Here is an 11669-nt window from a genome sequence, read left to right on the forward strand (position 1 = left end):
GAGTGCCTCAGCCACGTTTCACACATTTCACGAGGACAGAAAGGCCACCTCATCTGAGCCCCACGTAACACTGTCCAGAGACCCGCACGCAAGAATTCCTGCAGCTAGCCCAGAACTATAGCCGGGGGATATTCTTCAGCAAATCATTTATTCGCTGAAAAATGCAGTTTTTGCTGACCCAGAACTAGTCACGAATCCATGCCGAGCCACTGAATAGTTTCAATTGAACTGAAAAAAAGCAAAACATTGTGGAAATGTCAAAACAAAATGTTTCAACCCAAAATTTTTAGTTTCAATTTCAGACATTTTCAGAAAAGCAAAGAACTACACTCACGAAATGTCGGGAGACAGGGAGGGGAGGAGACGGCGCTATTTGAGGCAGCTCCATGGCCTGTGGTGTGCAGGAGGTCAGATGAGATGATCACAATGGTTCCTTCTGGCTTGGAATCTGTGAGGAGGTGGCCTCCTTTACGACTGCTAGCCACATAGTTAGAACTCTCATCGGGGATTCTGGAGACCTCAGTTCAATTCCCCTCTGCCTGAGGCGTGGGTATCAAAGGCCAGGGCAGGCTAAGCCTCCCCTAACCCAGACTATGGCCCCACCCATGATCTGCCCTGAGACCTCGCCTCCCTCCCTCTCTCCCCTGAAGCCAGTGGAGACTCAGCTCCATCCAGTGACAGCTTGGAGCAGGTGGGCCAGAGCTCCACTGGCCACGGGGGGCACGCCTCCTGCCATGGGGGGAGGGGTTAACTTGGGGGGTTCCTTATTGCAGGAGCGTGTTCTAGCCTCTGGTTTTGAACTATTCTGGTGTAGGGCTCTCTCAATCTCTCCTGTTGAAACTCCTCTATTTTGTATAAAATAATTAATCAAAGGAACAGTGACTGGAACTTGATCTTGCTCATCACAGCTGAGTGGCCTGCCCACCTGGCCACAGAGTCAGTCACTCTGTCCTTGACCCCATGAGCATTTGTTACCGTCCACAGTGGCATCATTCATTGGGCCAGCCTCTGGATCACACCACCTTTGCTGTCTACTATCAGAAATCTCCCCCCTACATAGGTATTAAAGTCCAAGTTTAAGGCCAGTGGGGCCACCAGCACTACTTGCACACTAAACCCACAGCCATGGGGCGGACCAAGATCAAATAACCCCTTAACCTTCTCTGGGGTGAACTAAATAGATTGAGCTTCCCTAGTCTCTTGCTATAAGGAAGGTTTTCCAGACCCAGACACGATAGCTAGCAGTGATCTCACTAATACTGTATACAGAGGGAATTTCACATTCCTACTCCTGCTTAAAGCTCTTCTCTTATTCATCCCAGCATGGTGCTCACCCTCTACACCCTGTCAGGCAGGAGCTCATATTTCACTGGTTATCTACCACAACCGTTATCCTTTGCAGAGCTGCTGCATTCCAAGACACAGACCACATCCCAAAAGCATGACCTACATTCTTTGCTCCTAGTTGTACAGCCTTTCGTTTGGCTGCATTAAAACACATTTCCCAATACTCAAATCCAGGAGAAACAGAGCCAGTCCATCAGCTCCTGCCCAGAGAGCACCAAATTGCTGCCAAGGGAGCCATAAGACCTGTCCTAGCCCAGGTCTCTCCCCAGCCTTCCTCCTGCACTCAGACAGGTGCGTGTTGACAACAGAGGATGCTCAATGCCCTGATGGACTCCACCTGAGCTCAGACAAGCAACTGCTCTCTTTGGGATGTGTCAAACTGAGGCTGCTGTACTCATCTATGAGCCTCTCTTGCCACTGGGAGGTGTCAGCCGCAGCAGCAGCAGCAGGGCAGCGGCGCAAAACACCAGGGCATTAGAGAAAGCACCTCCTGCCTGCCCCACAATACCATCACCCCCAAACAGTGGGTTCCTGATGCAGGCAAAGCCCACTCCGTGCATTGTGGGGAGGCAGAAGCAGAAATGCTGCAAACTGCAGCTGGGGCCTGTGGGAGAACCCCGACCAGGGACATCTCCCACTCCCAACCCCCCAGAGCACCAGGGTGTGAGCACTCAACCCGCTCTGCCCAGCTGGGGTTTGGGGAAAGGGGAACACCATGCCACAAAAGCCCCAAGCAGGAGCATGAACCTGCCCTCCACCTGGGGAGTTCTTACCTTTGAGACACCACCCAAGTCTCATCCAGCTGACAAACCTGCCCTGAAATGCACAGGGATGGGAGAGGAACAGAACCCGCCCAGTGGAAGGAAGAGAGACCAGCTGCCCACCCAGCTTCCCTACAGGTCCTTGGCGCGCACAGTGCAGGCTTCACGCCCAGCACCCCTCACACCTCAGCACAAGCTGGGCACAATCTTGGCCCTCTTACCACAATCTCGGCCCTGGGCCCACCAGGCCATGGGAAGGAGACACGATGGAGCATCTACCAGGTGCTTTCAGTAGGCGCCAGTGTAGTGTGATCTCAGCTCCTGGGGAGGGGAGCTCCCGGATGGAGACAGAAGGCTCCACACCAGGGGAGAACCTGACAAGACTTCAAGCAGACATGTCCTGCAGCAGCCACTGCTCCGCTGAGGTGACGTCAGCCTCCCTGGGAGCTGGCAGGCAGGACACACTGTGCATACAGGCTGCAGTGCTCCCAGACTGCCAGGCTCCAGCAGACACAGCGGCCCATGTTCCTCACCAGCCACAGCTTGCGTCTACAAATTGAATTTCACACTCATGTGCCCTTGAACAAGACACAGGTGGCTGAAGAACTCTGTCGCTCGCTCCCCCGCTGCATCTGTCTCCTCTTCTCCCTGCCCCCCACCTCTCCTTCTGCACTGGGTGGGGGGAGGGGAAGTGGGGCTCACAGCCACCTGCCTCAGTCTCTTGCAGGACACACAGCAAAGGCTGCATTTGGACAGCGCTTGCTCTCTGCTGAGCGGTGACCCCAAGACCCAGACCTGAGCAGCTCGCCTGAAATGGAGGGGAGAGCAGCCCAGAGGGCTGATCCCAAGGACTCAGCACTTCATTGCCAGTTCACAGCCCCACGGCACAGCATTATTTTTGTAAACATCTTCAATAAATAACAGCCATTTCTGCAGTTGGATAAAAATGAAAGGCACTCTCTGGAGGTTTCCAAAACTCCCAGAAACAACCCCAATTCTCAGCCAAAGCCTCCCTGGGATCAGATAGCATTTCACCCCAAGCCTCCTTGTGTCCCGTCATGGAGACCAAGAGAGAGGGAGGAAGAGGGAAAAGGGAAGAGACAGACAAAAGGGTCCTGGCCCCCTCACTATCCTCACACGTAGGCACAGAAAACCCAGGGTAGCTGCACCATGGACGTGCACAGATGCTGCATGCATCTGCCTGGCCCTAGGAAGAGGGAGCCAAGCTGCTGGCAGGGGCATTCCCTCCCCACCAAAAAAAAAAAAAAGAATGGGTCTGGGACTCGATCTTCTACTTTTCCACACCTGTGAACAAGGCTGGCTATCCAAACAGTTCTAAAACAGGAGCACAGGAATTGCCAGACCAGACCAACACAAGGATGCAGCCCCCAGCACCAGCTGCAAGAACCCCCAGAAAAGAATATCCTTCTACCTAACCCCCATCAACTGGCATTTGCCCCATGCCCGAGAGCTCACATCTCTCCCATTCTGACCTAATGGAACTCTGGCTGTCACTGACTGCAGCTTGGCAGGGGGTTAGACTACATGACCCTGGCGGTCCCTTCTAATCCTATGATTCTATGTCCCCATCTAATTGTCTCGTTGCTACGTGCGTGGCCTCAATGACACCTTGTGGCAGTGAGTTCCACAGGTCAATTGTGGGGTGTGAAAAAGTATTTCCTTCTCAAGTGTGCTGCCTTTCAGTGTCCCTACACTGGCCCTTGGTCTTGTGCAGTGAGCAAAAGAGAATGGTCGCACCGGATCTCCCTTCTCTAGATAGTTCATCACTGTGGATCCCTCTACCTCACCCTCTTATTTGTCCCCTCTTTAGACAGACACAATGGTTTCTCTCTCCATGTGGTCTCTCCCAACCCTTAATTCTTCTCATTGCCTGTCCCATAACGCCTCCAAGCCCTGCCCCCACCCTGGATATGGGCTAGCCCAGGGGAGCTGTGTCCAGGGAGGGTGCTCATTGATTTGGACAATGGCACTAGAATATTCTCCTGTTACTTTCTTGCAGCCCAATAGCTCAGTGGATTCCCTGACAGTGGCTGCACACTGAGCTCAGATATCATTGGCCTATTGCTCACCAGTCTGCTCAGGTCTTTTCCTGATTTAACATAGAACCAGTGACAAGTCTGAGGCGTTCGTTCGTTCCATAACACGTAAGTAAAAGGATATGGGTGAGGAGGACAGACAAGGGCAGATCAAACTGAGATCAAGACCCTGTTCTTATGCTGAAAGGTCCCACAATACCTGCCATACGGGGTAACCCCCAGAGACAAGGCACATAGATCATCTGATCCTGCTGCCAGCACACTCTGCAGAAGCTCTGGTGCCCGAGGAAGCCTGGAAAGGCAGTGCTAAGAGGCAGATGCCAGGGGACACCAATGCTTCCATGGCACTAAAGCAGCTTCAAGTAATTTGTCTGTTACCAAAACACACTCAAATCAGCAGCAGGTTTGGAGACAACTGAATACAGGCCTACTAGAGATATGATCTTTAGCCTCCATGTAATTAGGAACCCAGGTGAGAGAGCCCAGCGGTGACAAGAAGGGGAAGGGACCTGTGAACCTGCCAAGCCAGGAAGAATGCAGCCCCAGGATGGAGAGGGGAGGGCCTAACCCTACACCTCCACAGCACCACCTGCAGACGAGGCAGAAGCTCCTGTGCTCCAGGGCAGGAGGGATGGATTGCTTGTGATTCCTCCAGGAGTTTCTTGGGCCTGGGAGGGTGCAGGGAATGGTTTCTCTTGCTGCAGTCCCAAGGGGAGAGAGCTGCCTGAACCACGGGCGTGAGCATTCATGGGGTCAGTGGAGGCCAAGGCCAGAACCTGCAAAGGGGCTGACCCACCTTCCCACAGTCCCCAGCAACTCTCTACCATTCACCATGTCCCTGCTCAGATCCATGAGTTGGGTCTGCCCGTCCCCCGACCCAGTCAGACCCTGGGTTCAGATTGTGCAGCTCCGGACATGCCCCCTGCCCCCAGTCTGTGCAGAGGAGACCAGCAACCCCTACTCATCGCTCAGCGTGGGGAGGCCTCCTCCAAGAGAACAAATCCGATTTGTGGGACTGGAAGCAGTGGGCGATCCCACCTAGCAATGCTTGCACAGCTCCAGTCATTCCACACTGCAAACCAGGGGTTGACTGAATGCCAAGCAGAAAGAGGGAATGTGGAGGGAGCAGGACTGATCATAGAATATCAGGGTTGGAAGGGACCTCAGGAGGTATCTAGTCCAACCCCCTGCTCAAAGCAGGACCAACCCCCAAATAAATCAGCCCAGCCAGGGCTTTGTCAAGCCTGACCTTAAATCCTGATCCCTCTCCACACCGCTCCCTGCTGGCATGTGTGTCACCAGCTGGCGTAGCTTCCCGGAACTCCCAATTCCACTCTTTGAACGCACCTGCCTCTTGCTGGAGATTCCTCTGGGGCATGACAGCGAATTCTTGTGAGGGCAAGGAACAGGGGAACTGGCAGGTCACAGCAAGATGAGCAAAGGCTAAGGGAAATGGCTGCTCTCTCCTTCTCCCCACAGAGCATGGCTATAACACACCCTCCACCCAGCCGGTAGCACTGCTTGGCACAGAATGACTGGATGGCCTAATTTCTGAGGCAAGAGCATGAAATGCGCAGAAGGAAGATGATGCACAGAATTACCCCCCGCCATGCTCCCCCAGGGAGAAAAGCAGCTCTGAGCCAAAACATGGATGCAGCCATATCTCCAGATGCCAGCATCCTGGCACATACAGAACCCCCTTCTCTTTTGGCTGCCCAACAGAACTTGCCCATTGCACTAACGTTGTGGCAGGATTTGGCTGCTAAAGCAGTTAGGTGGTTCCTGCCTGCCACCAGGACACAAACAAAGGGCACTCCTCTCTGATCAGTCAGCCTGCATTTGGGAAGGATGCTTCCACTGTTCTGTCAGCATACAGGACCAGCCTCTTCAAATATTATCTTGTGTGCACAAATACCATTCCCTGTGTGCAGAACGCCATCCATGCTGATCACCCGTGAAACAACCTGAACACTAGGGTCTGCCAAGGCCACACCACACCCTACGCACAGTCTCCAGGCCAAGGTTCTGCCCCAAACTCTCTGCCACATGTCTTGCTGCTTAGACTGACAGATCTGCATGTGAAGCCAAGTGTCTCCTGTGGGCAACTGGGCTGTGAGGTGCTCGGAGGGGACACCCTTACCCAGGATGCAGCTGGGATTGCAGACTTAACATTGTAATTTAGGGCAGAGAAACATTCATACACACATTGAATTTACATCAGCAGCGTCTGATACCACCTGGAACAAGACCTCTTCACACTGGGGAAGACAGGAGAGAAAACGCACAGAACTCCGAGTAAAATCGGCCCCTCCTTATGTCAGAGAACAGTAAACTGCCTTGAGGGCTGCGCCCTCTAGTCTGCCCACATGACCGACTGCCTGGGACAAGCACTGCAGGTCACACCCCCATCTCCAGTTTTATCAGTGAGTCACCCAGACAACCCTGGGCCATGCAGTGCACAGAGCCCATCCATCCAAGGCCCAGTAAGCAGTGGCTCTTCAGCTAAAGGCTGGACAAAGTGCTCTGTAGCCCATGAGTAATTTACAGTGGAGACCTGAATGGAGGCAGGGCCTGTTGTGCAAGTTCTATGACATCTCTACAGGACCCGACAATCCCAGCCCAATAACCCACTCCAGACAAATATCACACACCTCTTGTTGCTGTGGATTCCCCCAGAGTTCCAGACACTGTTAACAGGAGCCATTACTCCCCATTCCAGAGCTGTTGCTTCACTGCAGTTTCTCCCAAGTAAGGCAGAGATTGCCCCAACTGGCTTGGATACACAGTTTCAGCTGTGGTGAGAAATACAGGCACATTTATTTATGCATTCACGTTACATACACACGGCAGCATCCTTCTGAGGAGGCGGAAGGAGGGCACTACGCAGATGGCAATGGAGCTGAACAGACAATCTGCTCCCAGTTAACAATTCTGGCACTCACCAAGTATAGAACCAGTCAGACCAGTTAGTGCAATGTCATTTTGCCCTCTCCCCACACACAGCTCTGCAGGTGCCCCTCAGTACCAATCCACAGCCCTCCCACTGTTCCTCTTGAGCTCCCCACACACTCTGCCACTGCTCCTCTGTCCAGCCTGGACCCCTCCTGAGCAGAGACTTCTAAGCAGACACAGCCTGTGCCAGATACCATGGCTTTGTGATGTCAATCTCATTTTCACCTGACCTAAGGCAGACTGAACCCAGGATTCAGAACAAAGAAAGGCCTCAGAGGTGCAGGCTTGTTCCAAATGCCATCAGCGACGAGCTGATCTTAAGCACAGGCAGGAGCCACATCTACCACTGCAATGGTCTCTTTCAATTCCCACCCCTGCCATGCAGCATTCCCATTAAAGTGAATTTCCAGCCTTTCTGGTTGGCAGAAGCCTGATTCGAAGGTATTTATCTGGCCTCCACGGTCCTAGTATCCAGGTGCCTCCCGATATCTAATGTATTTACCCTCACATGCCCCTGAGCAGCCAGGCAAGGCTGTTCTCCCAGTTCTACAGATGGGGATGGAGGTCCAAGAAAGCTAAGAGACTTGCCCAAGATCACACAGAGCATCTTCTGGTGTCTTCTGAGTCCCAGGGAGCTCCAAAACCACTTGGCTATCCTTCCTCTCTGACTACAAATGGACACACATACAAATTAGATGAACAATGCACACCTATGTGCATGTGCACTGACCATGGCTATTTGACACACATTGGGTAACTGCACACACTATTTGCTAATTATGGTAATTTGAACTCAATTTCCCAACAAGACCACCGAAAGTATTTAAAAATAAGAGCCAACAGCACAGAGATACAAAGTGGCCCATGCACCTCAATGGTGTTAACTCTGAAACCCAGTGCTGGATGTCCAGAACTGCAAACATGCAGGCATCCAGCTAATCTCAGCATCCTAACTGCACATGTCATCGTGGTAACAGTACATGCACATGGCCAACTGTATAACGGTGCTAACTGCAAATGCAAATTAAGAAAATACATGCACAATGCTAAAAATGCGACCTCTAAATGTCAGCACTTAACTATTTCCCTGCAGATCATTTTAGAAGTATCCAGCTAATGAGTGGATTTTACACAGTGGTTGGATTCAGTAGCTGATATCAGGGGGCTGAAGAAAGGTGGGGTGGCTGCATGGGACAAGGTAGGCTAAACTGGGGAACTAAGAGTTCAAATCTCTCTCCTCCAAAAACGTTATCACCTCTGCTCCTGCCTAGAATGGGGACAAGCTTCTATCACAGACGATGCCTTCCTAGTCTGGGCACAATCCTTTCCCCTGGTACAGCCCTTGTTCCAGCTCAGGTGGTAACTAGGGGATTTCTCATGACTGCAGCCCCCTTTGTTCTGTTCCACCCCCTTATATAGCTTTGGCAGAAGGCGGGAATCTTTTGTCTCTCTGGGTCCCCACCCGTCCTTCTAAATGGAAAAGCACCAGGTTTAAGATGGATTTCAGTACCAGGTGACATGGTCACATGTCCTGTGAGACCCCAAGCCTTCATTCTTCCCAGCCTGACTCACAGGAAGGCCTGCAAGCAACAGAGCCATCCACAGTCAATTGTCCTCGTTGATTGGAGCCATCAAGATTCCAAACCACCATTAATGGCCCACACTTTGCATAATTACAATAGGCCCTCAGAGTTATATTTCATATTTCTAGTATCAGATACAAGAATGATACATACATACAAATAGGATGACCACACTCAGTAGATTATAAGCTTTGTAATGATACCTTACAAGAGACCTTTTGCATGAAGCATATTCCAGTTACATTATATTCACACTCATTAGCATATTTTCATAAAATCATAGAGTGCAACGTCACAGTTACCACCTCTGCTCCTGCCTAGAATAGAGATGTATATGTTCCCCAATGCCAAAAGTACCCCCATCTGGGTGACAGGAACCCAAGGCATTTCCCAACTCTTCCTGGGAACCCACCTGCCCCTTACACAGTGGGCAAAAACCTCTAGCTTCTCACCAGCTGCCTCCTACACCGCAGTTACAGGGACAATAGAAACTAGAGCAGCACACGGAACATAGAGAACCATGCCAACACTATCAGGGTCAACAACAGGGAACTGAGCACAGGCTCCATCAAAGAGAGCACAAGGGGCTGCCGCAAGGAGCACATGGCCCTGGCTCTCTGGCAGCTTTTCATAACAGAGCTAAGGGCCTGGGAACGGCTCCCAAGCCCTGAAGGCCTTTAAACATCTAGAGAGAAGAAAGAAGCAAGAACTTTATCTGAAGAGTGTTGCAGCTCAGGAGGGAAAGCTGCCCCAAACAGATCTCATGCTGGTTGCAGGTCCCAACAGGGACATGCCAGGGGCTGGGCTATGCCAGTGGGAGGAGGGGACTGGGCTACAGAGCAGGCAGTGTTCTGGAAACTGGGGGACTGTGAGCTGGATAAGACTGAGGCTAGCCTTTGATCATCAGGTTCTCTGCACCTCTTCTGCTTCTAACACCTTCCACTTCTCAGCAGAAAAAGGCTACCTCATCTTTCCAGTAACATTCTACACATCTTTCTCCTTTAGGGGTCTGCACTGACCACAGCCTGGAAACTGCTCTTCTCCCTCCCGCTGCTGATGACTCCTTCTAGCTCCAGACGCTGGTTAACCTCAGTGCAGCCTTCAGTACTAAGAACTGCACATCTGTAGGGCTTCAGAGCACCTGAGCCCGACTCTCAGGCTAAGGTGACCAACAGCGAGGTAATCTGCAAATACTGCAAGTGCACATACAGATCTGGTAAATCACACTTCCTGCCAGTAACCAGCCCGGGCCGGGGAAACTAACGATCCAACCAGCAGACCAAATTCAGTGATGGATCATGGTCACATGCCACCTGAGGTGCTTGTGTAAATCTTTGTGTGCAACTACCCAACTCACAACCTGAATAAGTGTGCGTACAAGTTGGATGTAACATTGCCCAGTTGTTTTGCACACCCAAACATTCTACATTCTGGCCCACAGAACTACACATACACATAGATGCATCCGAAGAAGTGGGCTGTAGCCCACGAAAGCTTATGCTCAAATACATTTGTTAGTCTCTAAGGTGCCACAAGTACTCCTGTTCTTTTTGTGGATACAGACTAACACGGCTGCTACTCTGAAACCTGTCAAAAGGAGCAATGGCATTTGGGACAGATTGGTGTGAAGACAGGAGAGGGGCAGACGGGAGATCACCAGGGCTTAGACTAAAAGTGAAGCAGTGTAAACAGAGAGCAAAGGTGGAAAGGAGGCATCAACAGGGCGATGTGGATTACGGCTCTGCTGAACACCCAAGGCTATAGAGGATGGGGTGGAGGAAAGCATCAGCACAGAGGCGGGAGCTGAAGCCCTGGGAGCAGCCAGGTGAGCCAAGTGAGAAGACACGACAGAACCCCAAGGAGTGAAAAATCACTACGCTCTCAAATGAGCTCACACAGGAATATGATAAAAGACAAAAACAAAACAAGACAAGACAAACTTTTCACAAAGTGATCACTCTTTATCTGACCTATCAGTCTTCGTCCTCAAAGGACACCTGCACAGCCCTTTGAAAAGTGGGAGCTTAAACTCATAACTTTGTTAGACACTAAAAATCATGGTCTTAAATACAGACATTGGATTTATAGCTTATTACAACCATCTGTAACCCACTAACCCCCCTTTTTGTCCTATGACTACACGAGTGTTAATGGGCCACTTCACCTTGAATGATCCCTTACAGAATTAACATTTGTATTAAAGCTAATGTTAAAAAATTATGTAATACACATGTTAAGAAAAGAGTGTCTGTACTACTACTTATACTAAGCTATCTGTTTGATCTTGTGTTTAATTGTGACACTGAGTACCAGACCTGAAGAGCTCTGTGTAGCTCAAAAGCTTGTCCCTCTCACCAACAGAAGTTGGTCCCATAAAAGATATTACCTCATCCACCTTGTCTGGTTTACACTGGCAGGAGTCAAGACTACCTCAAACCCAGACTTACACCACCATTCCCAGCACTACACAATCCTGCCCAGACACCGAGACCTGGGCAGAGGAAGAGTTTATCATTATACTTATTTGAACAAAGCATTTTTCATAAGCACCACGCTGCTTTACACAACCACTGACATGCAGCCACCCCTAGGCAGGGGCCTGGCAACCACACGGAAGTGCACAGCAAGGATACCCACATTTTAGGACAGGAAGTGAAGAAGAATCCCCCCCTCTGTTATAGGAGGAATTGAGAGAGACAAAATGCAATTGCTTAGACTGGCACATAGCCCCCAGCCTGGGGGCTGCCTCCCTGCTTCAGCCTGCCAGCGCAGAGGTACCATGCCTGCAAGGGGCTGCAGCGGGGACCCCCCAGGAGGATTACATGGGTTTGGCGGGGTCGGAACAATTTGGCACATTTTATCCTCAATATGTGTTATCTGATTAACCCACAATATTATCCCTCCCCGACCCGCTCCTCTGCCCCCCGGCCAGCCTACCCAACTCCCCTATGCACCTTCTCCAGCAAAGC

General features: G+C 51.1%; 1 protein-coding gene across 1 annotated transcript in view; it reads right to left on the minus strand.

Annotated features, from left to right (window-relative positions):
* NLGN3 (neuroligin 3) overlaps positions 1 to 6873 on the minus strand; it is an 84470-nt gene extending 77597 nt beyond the window's left edge. Inside the window, exon 1 of the mRNA XM_026652961.2 lies at positions 6817 to 6873. The gene's annotated coding sequence lies outside the window, so the exon portion shown is untranslated. The remainder of the gene's footprint in view (positions 1 to 6816) is intronic.
* Between the last annotated feature and the right edge of the window lie 4796 nt (positions 6874 to 11669).

This window comes from Terrapene carolina, unplaced genomic scaffold (genome assembly GCF_002925995.2).
Source record: "Terrapene carolina triunguis isolate 2854851 unplaced genomic scaffold, T_m_triunguis-2.0 Scaffold131, whole genome shotgun sequence".
NCBI lineage: Eukaryota > Metazoa > Chordata > Testudines > Emydidae > Terrapene > Terrapene triunguis.